The following is a 17,145-nucleotide window of genomic DNA, read 5'->3' as shown; positions in this document are numbered from 1 at the left end:
AGTGATAACCTCGAAAACAATCCAGAGCAGTGCACCAGTCCTGCAGGGTCCAGCCTCTAATTTTCTAGTCACATGATGGCCCTTTAAGCCACTGCCAATCACCACCCAGTCATAACGAATTCAACAACTTGAAAGGGACCTTATCTTCTGAGCTGGTGTCTTGGATTACAATTTAATAGCCCAATTTATTAAATCCCGGACACAGAGAAACTTCCATTTCCCGGTGAACATTAGGGAGGATGTTCTACAAGAACCAGACCCCTGCAGTGACTGCAGGGGATGACTTTAAACCCAAACGAAAATGCATTTCTTAAACAGATTGCATGATTTATTCGTTCACGAAGGACCATTCTGTGAAATGCGTTTGTATCATCTGTACACATGATGGGCTTGGGTGGGAAATGCAGAAGGTAGAAAAGCTCAGAAGAGCAGTCGTGTCCCTCGACTGGTCTCCAGCTGCCATCAACACATCTGAACAGCCCGCACTGAAGCTTGGACCCTTCAGCCAAAGTCACAGTCCCCATTAAGTTGTAACTGCTCTGGGGCAGCAACTTTCTATTAAGACAGCACTGGCTTGGCCTTGATTTTATAAATGCTGGGTCACAAGAGTTGCTCAACAAACTGCCATGGCAGATGACACACAATGGAGAGGGTCACACCCCAGCCACAAACAGCTTCCAGCTGATTAAACCTTCATATTTCCTCAGTCCCAAGTCCCGGAAATAGAGGATGTATGAACACCAGGAACAGCGAGGAACGTGCCCTCGGAAAACCATCTTAGATGGATTTCAATTCTGCTAATCATGGAGCACAAGAGCAATCCTGGGCTCTGATGAAGCTCACTCCCAAGATACTAATCTTGAAAATTGACTGTATAAAATAATTCTTACTTAACTCTGACCTAGCTTACAACTAAGGCTAAAAGAATCTTAGAAGTGGAGATCTGGAAAAGCAGAATTCAGGCCAGGAGGAATGAGAGGGGGTGGTGATGGCTGGAAGAAGGGACCCCTTATAGAAGCAGCTAGGGGGATGCATGACCCTGTGCAGAAGACTGCGGTGAGGGAGTTTTCTGAGCTTTTTCTTTCCTAAGTGCATGGTCAGGGAGAGAGAAACAATGGGGTGAGAGGTGAATGTGATCTCTGTGAGGAGGTCTTCTCCCTGGGCAAAGTGGCTCCACAAAGCCTTGCTCTCTCTCCATTCACAAACACACAGCCCAGAAGACCATATGCTTCCTCTTTCAGCGAAGTTCCTTTTTCTACTGCCTTTCACCACAAACGTATTTAGCTAACTGGAAGAATTCAGCCCCAAAAAGAAGGGCTCATTTTCAGGCAAATGAATCCAAACCCACGGATAGATCTCTATGATTTCCTTTGGAGTGATTTTCGTCCTGGGATACAGTCCACTTTGAAACAAAGGCTGCCTCTCCCCCTGTGCCTGGATAGCTCAATCCATCCAGTTCTTTCCTGTAAATGAGACCGGGAGCTCCAGCCTTCCAGGACCCTTCTGTGTGTTGTTCAGTCATCCTGGGCAACAAATCCCTTCAAAACTAAGAAGGTCTCCTATGTAACCCCAGCACAGAGTCTAACATAAACTCCTGAACGTTTACCTGCATGACAGCTGCCAATTCAGGGCTTGGCTAGAAGTTGCAAAATATGACCAGCTCTGCAGCAGGACAAGATAACCTCCAGAGTGGGTCACATGCTAGCAGCTTCCTGGCTGCAGGAGACTGGACGTTGGCCCTCTGCTCTCTGGGCTGCAGGCCCTGTCTCTGGGGCAGGGCCTGACACAGCAAAGCAGCAAGTGAGAGTCTGGGCCCAGCTATTCCCTGACTCACTCCTACAAGGAGAAACATGTCAATGAGAAGCTGCTTTGGGGAAGTGGAGCCCAAGGGTCTAAGGTTCCTTTCAAAAGATACCTGAAAGGTTCTCACAACCATATACACTAGCTCATCACCACCCCCTCCAATCCTGTCCCTAAGCAGACTGACACAGCACAAACTGTCACTCAACATATTAAATCACGTGCTAGTAAGAGAATTTCTCCCTTCCTTCCTGCCAAACAGCGGCAATCTGAGCCCTCAAGTGACAAGAATATTGATACAAGGGCATAGGTTTACACAAAGTGATCACACGAAGAGATCTCTCAGCCTGCTTTCCACGTGCACAAAATTCCTCTCTCTCTCACTGTTCAGGAATGAGCTTATCTACTTGAGAATCACTGCATTTGAGGAAACACTAATATCAGGCACGTAAAGGTTAAATAGTCTAAAATTTTAGTTGACCAAAATTAAATGACTTCCTTTTAACTAGTAGGAAAATAATAAAGCTTTAAAAAATTCTATGTTTGACAATATCAGGAATAAAGATTTTAAATCCTATGAAACTAATTTGTACTTGAGAACTACAGTCCGACACCCTCGTCATTTTTCACCTTTCATTTCTCCAGAGAGTCACACAACCTCTTTCCCTAGGTGCTACCCTTCAACAGGCATCTCCAGACTCATCACCTGCGAGTAACAGGGTTGATCCGAGTACGCGAACAAAAATGGTGCTGAAGGGCTTTTGTGATGAACAGACTCCAAGATGAGAAACTCACTAGAATACAACTACCACATCTAGAAGAGACAATGACTTCCTCACAACACCCAGCTTAATTCCCACCTCCTCCATAATCTCTTGCCAACCACCTTTTCTGCTTGTTCTCCTTTCTGACAACGGCAGGCAAGCAGAAGTCAAGTTTACATTGCACTGTCAATGCTTTCATGACCTGATTTTAACTCCCCACCTCCATCATGCATCTTTTTTTTTTCTTTCTTTCTTTTTGCAGTACACGGGCCTCTCACTGCTGTGGCCTCTCCCGTTGTGGAGCACAGGCTCCGGATGCGCAGGCTCAGTGGCCATGGCTCACGGGCCTAGCCGCTCCGCGGCATGTGTGATCTTCCCGGACTGGGGCACGAACCCGTGTCCCCTGCATCGGCAGGCGGACTCTCAACCACTGCGCCAACAGGGAAGCCCCATTATGCATCTTTTGAGGGTGGAGACCATGTCTCATCTTGGTAATCCTTAGAGAACATAATGCAGTGCCAGGCAAATCAGGAGGCTTCAGAAAATACTGGCTGTGGACTCACTGCCACAGAAAAGATCATGAAATTGAAAAGCCAATGCCTCTAGGAATTAAGAAGGAAACAAATCTACAAATCTCAAAGTACTGTTAGAAAATCTGCATGTAGCTTCTGATAATCGTCCTCCCTCCTTTCAAGCCACAAACATCTCTCACCCTCTTTCATCAATTTACTGAGGTTCTACTTATATACTAAGGCACACTGCAGATGCCAAGTTACAAAGGTGAAGAATCAGCCTCTAACCCAAAGGTGCAGAAGACAGTCAGGTAAAGCCAACACAGCAGAAGGTGGTAGGGTGTCGAGTTTTATATCTCACTAAGGCATCTGGATTTGTGCTACAGGCGTTATTGCAGGGATTAAACAAGGAAGTGATACAGATTCAAGAGATATTCAGGTATTACAGTCATCGGACCTCTGTGAATGGAGGTGAAGGGTGAAAGAGGAACCTACCATGACCCTCAAGTTCTTGCTTTAGGTAACCGGGTGAATGTAGAATTATCCATTGAAATAGGGCATGAAAAACAAGAAGCCAGTTGCATGTGGGAGATAATAAGACCAGCTGTAGACATGTTGGGTTCATGGGGGTAAGAGATCAAGGGGAAGATGTCCAAAGGAGAGCTGGTTATACAGCCCCAGAGCCCTGGAGAGAGATCTGGGATGATTTTATTGAGAGGCATGTGGGTTGAGTTGAAGTCATAGCACTGGATGGAGAGGGCCAAGGAGAAGATATAGAAATGGAAGAGAACCCTGGAGGAACTTCAGTGTAAGGAGCAGCCTTCTCCTTACTGACGGTGGTGGTGGCGGTTATTGCTGCTACTACGGTAAACAGAGAGAAGTGTTATCTTACAAGTATTTAGGTTTCCGGCCCAGACATAGATTCACATAAAAAAGGGACCAAAAAAGTATTCACAAGGACATGCCTTTCATGTCAGCTACTGAATTTCACTATTTAGTCTGATTTCTTTATGACCCTGAGTACATGCACATGTGTTTTGTTTTCATGAAAAGACTAAAGCGATCTTCAATGACTGGCAGAAAACTGAGCAGGAAGAGGGAAAAAGAACTTGATAATTCTACCGCAGTTAACAATACACAGGATGTTTATCTATCTATCTATGTATCTATGTATCTATCTATCTATCTATCTATCTATTTATTTATTTATTTATGGCTGCACTGGGTCTCCGTTGCCGTGCACAGGCTTCTCTCTAGTTGTGGCGAGCAGGGGCTACTTTTCATTGCGGTGCACGGGCTTCTCACTGTGGTGGCTTCTCTTGTTGCAGAGCACGGGCTCTAGGCGCGCAGGCTCAGTAGTTGTGGCACACGGGCTTAGTTGCTCTGTGGCATGTGGGATCTTCCCAGATGAGGGCTTGAACCCATGTCCCCTGCATGGGCAGGGAGACTTAACCACTGCACCACCAGGGAAGCCCTATCTCCTATATTTTAATATGCTGATCCACTTTTACTCTAGATAGTTGAACTTTCTTGGTCTGATGATAAGTGCTTCTCTCCACTCACCTTCTGCTCATTTCACTTAAACAGAACCGCTGTTGGAGGGAACGAGGCTTAGAGTTTTCCCTCCCATTTCATTAATTTCTTCTTTGTCCATCTCTCAAATAAACTTCCTAACTGTTAAGACATCAGAGATGGTTCCCTTTGAATCCATTACCTGCTGTTTTCTACTCAGCCTAGAATGTTTGAGTATGAGCTGAAACCATAGGAGGTTTCTGTTATTCATCAGAGATGAACTGTCTCCACTCATAAGGCTGGTCCATGCTCCCCTCTCTCAAATATCCTGGCTTATGAATTAGAAGAAAGAAAGAAAAAGAAAGGGGACAGAAGAGAATAAAGAAAAAGGAAAAAAAAGAAAAGAAAGAGAGAAGAGAAGAGAAGGGAAGAGAAGAGAAGAGAAGAAGATCTAATGAATTAGTTAAACTTCTGACAAACTCCGCAGTTACATATTTGGCTAAATAGAAGACAACAGCAGACTCTCTCTGTGGTTCCACTGGCACAGAAATATGCTTCCCGTCAGAATAATCTTAGATTCTTCTAAATATCAACTAGCTAGTCACTAGGATCAAAGAAAGATTTATTGTTATAAGTGCAGAACAAAGTAACTGCACTTGTAACAACACAGTAACACTTTTACAGTAAAGGCCAATCAGGAAATTTCCAGTCAAGATGGCAATGAAATTTTAAATGGAAACCCACCTCTCCTCTCACATATGCCCAACAACAACAGCAATGAAATGACTTTTAAAATAAATTTGCACTTGAAAACTTGTTTCACATCTCTGTGAAACAGAAACAGAAAGGAAATAGTTTCAGATGTCAGCGGGAGTACAAGCCAAAAGTCTACCAGCTCCAGGACTCATCCAAACCAGCAGAACCAACAGACATTTAAATCCTGTGGTATCCTTAGGTCAATATACCTACAATACACCAGGCATGGTTCAGGGGTAGAACCAGGTCCTCCCCATGTGGAACTAGGGGTTGGGAGACACTCCACACTAAATGGAGGCCCAAAATCTGTGACCAAGTTCCCCACTTGCCTGGAAAGTAGATTTGATAAGCCCACCCACTCCCCTCCCCGGGCTGAGAGTTACGTACAGGAATAATAGCTGGTTCTGAACCAAAGCACCTGGTTCAACCTGGTGAGCACAGTGGTCAAGAGCCGGAGAGGGAGTAGAAGAAAGAAGGAAGAGAAGGAGGCTCTAAGTTGTCCCGACGACAGGTACACACACACAATCCTCCTTCCCGAGGGACGTATACCTACAGTTTCTAAGAACATGAAGAAAACTAGGATAGTAAACTCAACAACAACAGAAATTCAGCGATTTAGAGATTTGTAACCCAAAAGAGAAGTGAAATTGCCAACATTCAGGTCCCAGAAAAAGAAGTATATTGAGAGGAAGAAATATTTAAAGAAATAATGACCAATTCCTCCCAATTGAAGAAGTTCAAAGACCTCAATCTAAAGGACTCAGAGTACCAAACAGACAAATAAAGAAAATACTGCACCTAAGATACCTTATTGCAAACTTTGAGAATATCAAATACAAAGAAAAAAATAAAAAGCATCCTGACAGAAAGAACAGACCATCTTTTTTAAAAAGACCCAGAGTGACATCAGAGTTCTCAACAGCAAAACTGAATTCAGAACAATATTGAAGTAACATTTTTAAAGTATTGAAGGACAAGAATTTTGAGCACAGAACTGTATATTCAAACTGCCAAACTGCCTATCAAATGTGAGGGCGTAATAAACATATTAGATTTTAAAAACACCCAAGGTTTGCCACATAAAGAACTATAATGATAACACTCCCAAAACACAGTTTTCAAGTATTTAAATAAAAGAAGCAATATGAGATTTTCAATGTCTATCATTGTCTTCTAAAAACTCTAGGACAAAAGAAAAGGGGGAAAAAAATAACCAAAATGATCCAGAACCTAGAATCTAGAAAATATCAATATAGTGGGGGGTGGGTAGCCCAAAAAGGAAATGAGAGTCCATTGGATATTTATCTTATTAGAGATGGGGGCAGAAACATAGTTGAGTTTAAGAAGCCAACAGATAAATAAGCTTATAAATCTCAAAATAAGGCAACCACCTTAGAAACAAAAACAGGATATACATTATCAGAAACAGCAGAACATTTGCTTTTGTAAAGAGAAAGGAGGAAAGAAAACAAAAAGGTATCAAAATTCATTATTAAATAAAAATTATAAAATGACAGAAATCCTAACATAATGGTAATCATAATATACATAAATGGATTAAACTCATCAATTAAAAGACAGTGATTCTCCAAATATATCTTCCAAATTCAATAATATGTTGACTACGAGAAACATGCTTACAACAAAAAGACAAAGAAAGGCTGGAAATTCAAAAAAATCAAGCTATACTAGGCAAATATAAATCAAAGTACACAACGATCTTAATAAACTACATGAGAGATAAAGAGGGTCATTTTATACTGATAAAAGGACAAGCTGATGGAGCAAGAAGATAAGCACCTAATGATACAGCCTCAAGCAATATATAGAACTGTAAGGAAAAACAGAAAAATCAACTATCATTATTGGAGACTTTAACACACTCCTCTCAGACAGTGCTATATCAGGCAGGGAGAGAGAGAAATATCTGTAATCAACAATACAAAGCTACTCTATTTTTTTAGAGACACACACACCTTGAAATAACAGAGGATAAATATTCTTCAAAACAAATGTTTTTTTAAGGATTTTATTTTATTTTATTTTTTTGCCACACCATGAGGCCTGTGAGATCTTAGTTCCCCGATCAGGGCTCAAACCTGGGCCCTCAGCAGTGAAAGTGCAGAGTCTTAACCACTGGACCGCCGAAGAATTCTTAAGGAAATGTTTTGAAGGATGGATATTACACATCCTCTCTTCTCAGACCAAAAGTACAAAATATTTAAAACTTAATAAACGAAAGGATAGATTTTACCATTTCAATATGCTGGTAAGCTAAATATGGTTAAAAAGAAAATCATAATGGAAATTAAGAAAGATTTAGAACTCGACGATAAAGACATTTCATGTCAAAATTTGTGAAACATGGCACAACAGTACCAAAGAAAACTTTATAGCTCTAAAATATTGATTAGGAAACAAGATTCAGAACATTTTCTATGCCATATTTAAACAGACAATTTCCCTAAATACTGACAGTCAAAGGGTCATCATGACTGTTTAAATATTCACATTACATGTAGTGAGGGAAAACTCTCAAAACTAGAATTTACTAAAATATATTTGATTTCTTTTATATTTTAGTGTGCTCACTCAACAGGGATTACTTGTATACTATAATTAGTGTACACAGGCTATTCCATAAAGTGAAAAGCTAATATTCTTAACTATTATTTTTATTATCGATTGGTATTAACACTTTCTGGGGGAAAAAATCTCCAAAATCACAGTGAAAATCGACTAGAAAATGTGACCAGACGTATAAAAACTCACTACCTAAGTACAAAGAAATAAATCTCAAGGCTAAACATGACCTAGTTTACTTTTGAGGGTGGCTTCAGGCAAAACTAGGTAGATTCTTTCCCCAGCAGGGGGCAAAAAAGCTGATGTGGTGACATTTACCTTAGCCCCCTCCTCCCCTTGTGCCTGGATTCATTCTCCTGTCATTCTGCACTATAATTATCCTCCTGTCATTCTGCATTTTCTATCTTTTAAACAGGGCTGCCCAATAATAACCAATAATGTCTTGCTTAGAGTATTTCAATTTCTTCTTCGCCCACTTGGTGTGTCTGTTCTCATGATGCTACACCCAAGGAAGACTCAAGCACCAAAAATTGAGGCTTAATGTCTGAAGCTGAAGAGGGCACAGCATGTAGGGAACTGAGAAAGGCTATCCTCAAGGAGAACATGTCTGGGTACAAGTCACAGTCGTAGACAGACTAATAGCTGTGGGAATGAAAGTGGTGGGAAGAGGCTGAAATGGGAAGAGGCTGATGAAATGCCACAGGAAGAGGAGAGTTTTGTTTGTTTTCTAACTTGTATAAGCCTGTTCAAAATATAACCTTTGAACTAAGCAGAAAATATTTAGGCTGCCCTAGTTTCCATCATGTGGCAGATATTATGACATCAATAAAATCTCCTTCGAGGCATAGTGGTCTTTCTTCCTAAGGTCACCCAGGACACACAGCATACTGAAAAGGAGAAGGGTGCCTACCATCAAGAACAGTACTCCCAAACTCATTTCAAAGACACTCTGACGTAACTGCTACTCTGCTAAAATAAAGTCAGAATTGCTATATTTCATCACGTCAAAAACTAGTTTCTAATGCTGCACTGACTAGTGTAAATTAGAATAAACCAAAATTTATGTCTTCCCTCCCCCTGCTCAATATGCAATTGGACTTGACGTTGTATATAAAACCTGATGCTGAACAATAAATATGGAAGTGACCTCTATAAATAAAGCTAAATCTGTCTAGGAGCTGGTGAGATGCTTCAACATATGAAACAGTAGAAGGAAAACATTCCCCCACCAATGTTCATAAGGCCAACATAACAGATGGGATGGGTGCCAACGGTGGCAGTTTAAGGTTGATAGAGATCAAAGGACATAGCTACCATCTATTCTTTAATGACCCTGTGTACAGGAAAAGTAGCATGGACTAAGCGGTGCTGGTCCCTGAAATGCAGTTAATACAAGTCAAAGTATACTACTTAACTCATGAGAAATGAGACATCATAGAACTGTCATACTGCATTGGAACACTAACCCATCTAGGAGAGCATTCTACTTTTTAACAAGGACACTCAAGAACACTTGAGTCCTCCATAGCCTCACTCTTCCTACCTAAGTCTTAGAAGTACATCATAATGTCTTCTTGCTTTCAAATTACTGGGTGAGACTGTTCTAGTCAATTAAACATTCAAGGGTTCCAATGCTAAGTAAAGGAGCATGACTTGCACAACAGCTTATCCCTCACTACTGCTCCAAAGGGAGGATTACAGTTCTGTCCAGTATTTTGTTCTTGCATCTGGTCCTTAGCGCTAGCATCCCCATATTTACTGGCCTGCAGATACCAGTGTGACCAGACACCCATATTTATTGAGACCCAGGAAAACAGGAAAAGGCTACATTCCAACAACATACAAAGACAGCCTGTCCTGCCTAGCTGGATTATCTAAGACTAGTTTTGTCCAAGTAGCCCACTCTTTGGCTAGTAAAAAAACAAAAAAGTGAACAGGCCTGTTTCTTCATAGCATACTTAGATACTCACCCAGAACCTCATGGAGTCCTATGAGCTTCTCGAACTAGAAGCTGCAGTATACACACGGAATGACTCACAACAGAAAAGTCTGTGAGCAGCATGGCTGAGAAGGGTCAGGATCAGATCCCAAACCCCACTAACACCTAACCAGCCAAAGAAAACCCAGCACTGCCTTCATAGCTTTCCATATGCTAGTCTACTTCAAATAAAATGGCCAAGGAATTGAGAGAACTTGCATTATGAGGTACTAGCAATAGTGGCATTATACAGATAAGGTCTGTAGAGAGAAAAAGAAGTCACCCCCCCCCCCAAAAAAAGAGGAATCCAAAGCAAGACAAAAAGTAAGCTGATATATTTTTCAGGCCAGATATTTATTCTTATCCTTCTAAAAACATAAGCCAAAAGAGTTATATCATATTATCTTGTACATTAGTTTGTACGTACACACACACACACACACACACACACACGCAGGCAATTCCTTTCTTTAATTAGAATAATAAAGATAGGTTAGGAGACTCAACGTTTGACTTTAAAATTGAACTTTTAAAATTGCTAATGTAATTGGGTATCTTTCTTTAAAAAAAAAAACCAAATCCAACCCTCCCATTCAAAGGGAATTCTTCTTTGCTGTCCACAGAGCAGTAGGTAGTAAATGACTATTAAGAGAAAAGAGTTTAGATTCTTTGGTCAGAAAATCTTCCATTAGGGAAACAAAGGGGAGGGGGGGGTGTAAGAAATTAACCCTGCCAACTGCCCATTAAGGAAAGAACGCTCATTGTATTTCTCAGCAGTGAAAGGTGCACTGAGAGACCAGTTATAATTGCCAAGTGGAAGGAAAGGTTCCTAAAGTCCCACTGACCCCAATTCTCAGCTCTGCTGCAAGTTAAAGCAATGTCATGCTGGGGGCGGTAGGGCAAGATGTCCCAGTTCCTCTCATTTCATGTGGCCTCATCAAACAAGACAAACCATAATGGGAACCATGATAAAGCTAAATCACATGCAGGTTAATGACAGTCAGTGGCTAGCTAAGAATAATTCCCTTGGGTAATATAAGTTCTTTATCTGAAATCATATCTAGGAAAGGGAAATGTGACTCTCAATGAAATAACCTCCCACCCCCAGTCCCCAAAGTCCAAAAAACAAAAGCACACATAGATATGCATCCCCCCCCCACCAGAAAACTGAATAAGAGAGAAGTCAACTCCTAAACTATAAGTTAAACTGTCATACTAAGGCATGAAAAGATGTAATGAAACTGCCATACAATTATAAAGCAGATTTTATCTCTACTGTCTGAAGATATGAAAAATTAAGCATAACGCCTGCCCGAAAAGCTATCGAATGCCTAAGACGTGCCAAAAGTGTATGCTAGGAAACGCTGATGAGGAAATCACCTGTATTCTAATCGCATGACATAAAACACAGACCCCATTATAACATTACAGCAGCAGCTAACAGGCATTAGGTTACAACTCCAGGAACCACCTCTGCGACTTACTTACAAGGTCAATGGAAGGCTGTAGCAATTCAATTACAAAGTGAATAAGGCCAGTTCAGCTGCAATGTCAGTAGAAGTCAAAGCAAATTGCTTTACTCTGTAAAGCAGAGAGCATTTGTATATCATAATCACAGTCCAGAGGCACTATTTACAGACTGAGATTTCTGCCTATATAAACAAAAAAATATAACCACCATCTACGATTATCCTTAGGAACCAAAAAGTAATCAGATACTGAATCAAGCTGTCTTGCATAAACTTCTGAGGAAGGCTGACATTTTGACAGCTCAGGAAATTTAGAGCAGTGTGCTCAGAACACACTGCAGTCCAGCTGAGAAAGGAGGGTTGTTGGACTCCTACCTACTTACCTATCCCCCTCCCCCATCACATCATTCTTTTCACCTGAACAATGTAAATTATTATCCATTGCCAGTTTAAGGTAGCAACCAATAAACTTATTAAGCTGGACAAAAATAACCAAAAACAAAAGACGAAGTACATTTTCTTGGAAAGTATACCACATAGGAAAATATATTTGAAGCCCTCTATCTTACACATCAGGCCCTCAGGAAAATCTAAGCTAAAATTGAGTATTCACTAAATACTGGGTGGTTTACAGCCATTAACTCATTTGTTCTTGGCAAAAGCCATGTGGAAGTTTACTGACCCAAACTCATGAGGCTTCAAAGGGGAATTTGCCTAGGTCATATAAGACAGTAAGAAGAGAACAGGGATTCAAATCCAGGTTAGGTTAAATCCAAATGTAACCACAAATAATTCTACCATTCAATAAAACTCTCTGTGGCCTAAGTATTTCCAGTGATAGTGATCCCCAAAATGCTAGGACAATGTGACTTTGAGAGCAGCCCAGGTAGAAGGTGAAAGATGCATTAAATCCAACAGGAAAACACTAAGCGGCGACAGCTCCCATTCTCACTGTACTGCCAGTGAAATTTCTCTAGGTCAACTCATGCTAGCGGGACTCCATATGCTTCTTTTCTTGGGCTCTGCTTCATTCTTTGTACTTCAAAATCTTCAACTTATACCCAACACGCCCAATAACAAGCACAACTTGCATCAGTTTTAGGCTGAAACATTTGTAACTTAAATACACATACTTGTATGCAGGATGCATGTGTGTGTATGTGTACTTATATGTGTATATATGTACACGTATATAACAAGGAAAAAGAAATACAGATACGTTTAAAGAAGAAAATCATCCTTCACTTCCTAAGGAAAACCACTGTCATAACTGATTAATATTCTTCCAGATTTATTTCTATGCTTATACATTTATGCACATAGTTTTCCCTTTAGAAGTGAGGCTATTCTGAAATTCTGTTTTATAACTTACTTTAGTCATTCAAAATCACACCATGTGTATTATTTCTGTGGACACATTTCTGTGATCCTTGGAAGGCTAGAAGCCTGTGTGTGATTACTGAGGACCTGTACCATCTGCTTGTGTTTGGCTGTAGAACAAGGCCTTTAGGAGCACACCCACACAACAGAACACACAGAATACTATACAGCAGTGAAAAAGGAGAGGACACTCTCTTTGTATTGCTATGAAAACAATAACAGACATAAAGTTTTTTAAAATACGGTGCACAACTAGCTTTTGAGCACACAGGGGATATATAAAAATCTATATTCATCTCTGCTTATATGTACATGAAGGATTCTAGAGGGAAAAATAAGAAACTATAGATTGAACCAAGTCAAACTGCTGCTATTCAATCAGTTTTGACATAGACAAACAGCAGAGCAGTTTCATGTGATACGACGACCCTCCTAATAACAGTGGCCAGCAATCCGATTTGGAATTTTAACTTTGAAAGGATTTAAGAAACTATAGGTTGAAATGACATGTAAATGAGAAAACATTTGAAATTGCCAATATTAGATAACTTTGGAACTGAGAGCTGGCCCTCTGACATGGCTCAACCTATTAATAGCAGTGGTTACAGATTTGGTTTGTAGGGACTGAGCTGAGGGGATTGAATGGAGACTTTTCACCTTACCGCAACTAACGTAAGACCAGATATTTGTTCATTTAGGTAAATGGGTATATACATCACGATAAAATAAATATAATACTGAAATAAAATGATTGCTTTTCCTTCTCCTGGCCCATAAAAATGAGCGACCCCTTTCTCTTAGAGGACCCATTTTTGTTACAGTGTGTTGTGTCCCAGGTTTAAATCCATCCTCATCTCTGGCCCTTTCTTCTCCTTCATCTCCTTCATCAAAACCATCACTCTGATTCCTTTACAACAAAACTAGCCACTGCTTTTAATGGAAAAACTAAGAATCACTCTTAAAGTTAAAAAAGAATAAATCAATGCATTGTTTGAAAGGCACATGACATCTCTGAAAAGACTGGCATGGAGGGCTTCCCTGGTGGCGCAGTGGTTGAGAGTCCACCTGCCGATGCAGGGGACATGGGTTCGTGCCCCGGTCCAGGAAGATCCCACATGCCGTGGAGCGGCTGGGCCCATGAGCCATGGCCGCTGAGCCTGCGTGTCCGGAGCCTGTGCTCCGCAACGGGAGAGGCCACAACAGTGAGAGGCCTGCATACTGCAAAAAAAAAAAAAAAAAAAAAAAAAAGACTGGCCATGGAAATCTCCAGAGAAGAGAAGACCATTTGCTGAGGCACTTGGGTTTGCACTTGAGCAGAGTGGTAAGGAGCCCATTCTCTGGAATGGGACTGGTTAATCCTGGCTTTGTCACTCACTAGCCGGGAGACTCAGGTGAGCTACTGACCTTCTCTGAGCCTCAGTTTCCCCAATTATAAAATACAGATAATAATACTACCGATAGGATTGTTATGAGGATTACCTAAGTTTAACAAATACTGCTAACAACAGTAGCTGGCATATACTATGGTATCTGTAACTGTGCACTATTATTACCCTCCAAATTTTGTATCCTGTTCTCACATTAACTGTTAAAATTTTTAAGAAAAAGAGCCCACCTCTAAAATAACTAAGATAATAACCAGAGACTTAAAGAGTCACCATTTCTATTCTGACCCAAAGAGAAAAAGAAAACCACAGCCATCATCACAATTCAAGCTCAAAGACTCATGTTGCTGAGTTCAGAGAACAAGTATTAGTACGTGCAAAATGTCCGCCGTATGATTCACTGTAATAGGCTTGAAGATTTTTTTTTCCACCCAAGGTTGACATTGGACTCCTTCTAAATACTGCCTAGAAGACACATAAGAATGCCATGCCAAGCAGAATGAGCATTTAGAAGGAACCAGGCTGCAAAGTTGTGACCCAGAGTTCACAAAAGGCAAGGAGAGACAACTAGTTACAGGAGTAGCCTCCACAGTTGACTCAATCTCACATCATTTCTTTTTCCTCAACAGCTGGGAAGGATTAAGTACAAATAAACTGGCCACAGGTCTGTTTGGTTATATTAATTGTAGACAGCACTCTTATCTCCTGGTAATTTTTTATTATGGTCCATAAGAGTTTTCTGAGTAATAACAATTGCTTGGAATTGGCCACACTGAGATAATACCTTCCCCTTCAAGATTTCTCCTCATCTTCCTAGCTACCAAAGGAAACGTTTCAAATCAGTCACTCCTGACAGCCTTAAAAATTCTATTTCATTCAGGATAAACAATACTTCAGTTGGTTTGAAGAGATGTTTCTTAGACAGCCCGGCTACCTCCTACGTTGTAAGTGTTTCAAAGAGGGCTATAAAGAGAGTGACAGCTGCTTGAATTCAGAACTAGAAATTAAAATAAAAGCTATTAGAAGAGAAGAAAAAACCCACACCACAGGGAGACAAGCTTTAAAGAATTTTTCTCTCTTCTATTCTAGTTACCTGCCATGAACTTTTTTAAGGCGTTAAATAAGACTTCTTTTTCTTCCCCCTCCAGAGAGAGGGGGAAATGTTCATCCCACACAGAAGCATAGTTAAGATTATAGAGGAAGTCATATAAGAAGGTGCCTCGTGCCTTGTCACTAACATGAGGGGGGCTGAGCTTCGAGGAAGCGTCTGGGGAGATGCCGGTGCAGGGGAAGCAGTGGGCATGATCTATGGGCAGGTCACAACTCAATCACAGCCCTGACGTTTCTGGCTGCCTTTTCCAACCCATTGATCTCATCACGGTAAAAGTGAGAAATAATCTGTCAACAGAGCCTGTCAGTGGATTCAAGCCCGGTCTTAGATTTAACTTCACAACACAGTAATTCCATGCCAAGGAATCATGACTTTGCTCAGAGCAGGTGGTAAGATGGCTCGGCCTCTGGCAAGTTATTATCCAGAATCTACCCATGAAGCCTCACGCAAACAAATGGTAAGATTCGGGAGAAGGTTACCAAGCATAGGACAAAGATCTGCTTGCAGCCGGTTACTTGGGTTGATTATTAACGTCTGCAAGCTAATCAGACATGCCTACAAGGAAATGTCAATAGCTGCAGAAGGTCTCCGAAAATCCACATCAACAATGGTTTTCCAGTGGTTACTCTCTCACATAAGTGTCCTGATACAATTTGAGGGAGGACGGGGTAGTAAGAATTCACGTACGAAAACATGCTTTCATGAAGGTCATTTCTTCTTTTTTAATTTTTTTTTTATTGGAGCACAGTTGATTAACAAATGTTATGTTAGTTTCAGGTATACAGCAAAGTGATACATGTATCTATTCTTTTTCAAAGTCTTTTCCCATTTAGGTTATTACAGAAGGTTGAGCAGAGCTGTCTGTGCTATACAGTAGGTCCTTCTTGGTTATCTATTTTAAATATAGCCGTGTGGACATGTCAATCCCAAATGCCCAATCTACCCCTCTAAAGATACTCTCTTGGGAACTGAGATCAGAGAGTGCATAGTTGCCGTGACTGTCAGCTCTCCATCCTTGACTTCTACAGAAATAAACATCTTTGAGTATGGTGGGGGCCGCCCATTCTTTACATAAGCCTGTGACTGAATGGATATAAGTCTGCGAGGTAAAGTAGGAGAAAACTGAGCTCTACACTGTTCATAATTATGAGACTGATCTTTCTCTAAGAAGACATAACATTTCAGTCATTACTTAGCATTTCTCTGTCCACTGGCTTTCCACATACACTATTTATACCAAACCTATTTTCTAAACAAGTTACATATAACAATATGTATTGAAGACCCTAACAAGATGAGATGATTTCTTCCTTTTGATGGAAAGATGGTCTAAAGATAGATATTTTAAAAAAGCCTCAGGACAAAACTAAGACATAAACACAAGGAAAAGATTTACCTATGAGCCTACAATGTGGCTGATGACATCTGTGTTAATTAGCTGCCTTCATCCTCCACACCTGGTCAGTGGAGAAGTCCCAGCAACTTGCTTTAACATTTCTACCAGATATCCATTTTATTTTCAATTCCTAGTGCTGACTCAAGCCCACATCAACCTAAGCTTAAGTTACTTAACCAGACTTTTACCATGGCCTTCTTGACTCCTACAAGACAGATTTGTCCCACCCTGATTTTACAGACGGATGCATATCAGGATAGGTTCTTCCTTTAAGAAAGGAGGAAAATGGTCCTGCTTTATTGTTAACCCATCTCCCCTTCGACAGTTGTATTTTCACTTTTTTGCTTATAAAGCTCTGCATCCTCGTCATGTTCTCTACCACACTGTAGGACTACAATAATACATGTTCAGCAAAATGTGCTCCAGTTAGCACATCCGGGATCCAAGTGGGAAAGTGCCAACCTAACGATACCCAAGTAAGAACTACCCTAAAATAATA

The 17,145-nt window shown here is 40.8% G+C and overlaps 1 protein-coding gene across 2 annotated transcripts in view; it reads right to left on the bottom strand.

Annotated features, from left to right (window-relative positions):
• Positions 1-17,145, bottom strand: part of ARHGAP10 (Rho GTPase activating protein 10) — a 333,769-nt gene that overhangs the window by 27,601 nt on the left and 289,023 nt on the right. The window lies entirely within an intron of this gene.

Source organism: Mesoplodon bidens (genome assembly GCF_964165515.1).
Source record: "Mesoplodon bidens genome assembly, chromosome: 1".
Classification (NCBI taxonomy): Eukaryota; Metazoa; Chordata; class Mammalia; order Artiodactyla; family Ziphiidae; genus Mesoplodon; species Mesoplodon bidens.
The sequence above is the reverse complement of the archived record's forward strand: the minus strand, read 5'-3'. Positions and strand labels throughout refer to the sequence as shown.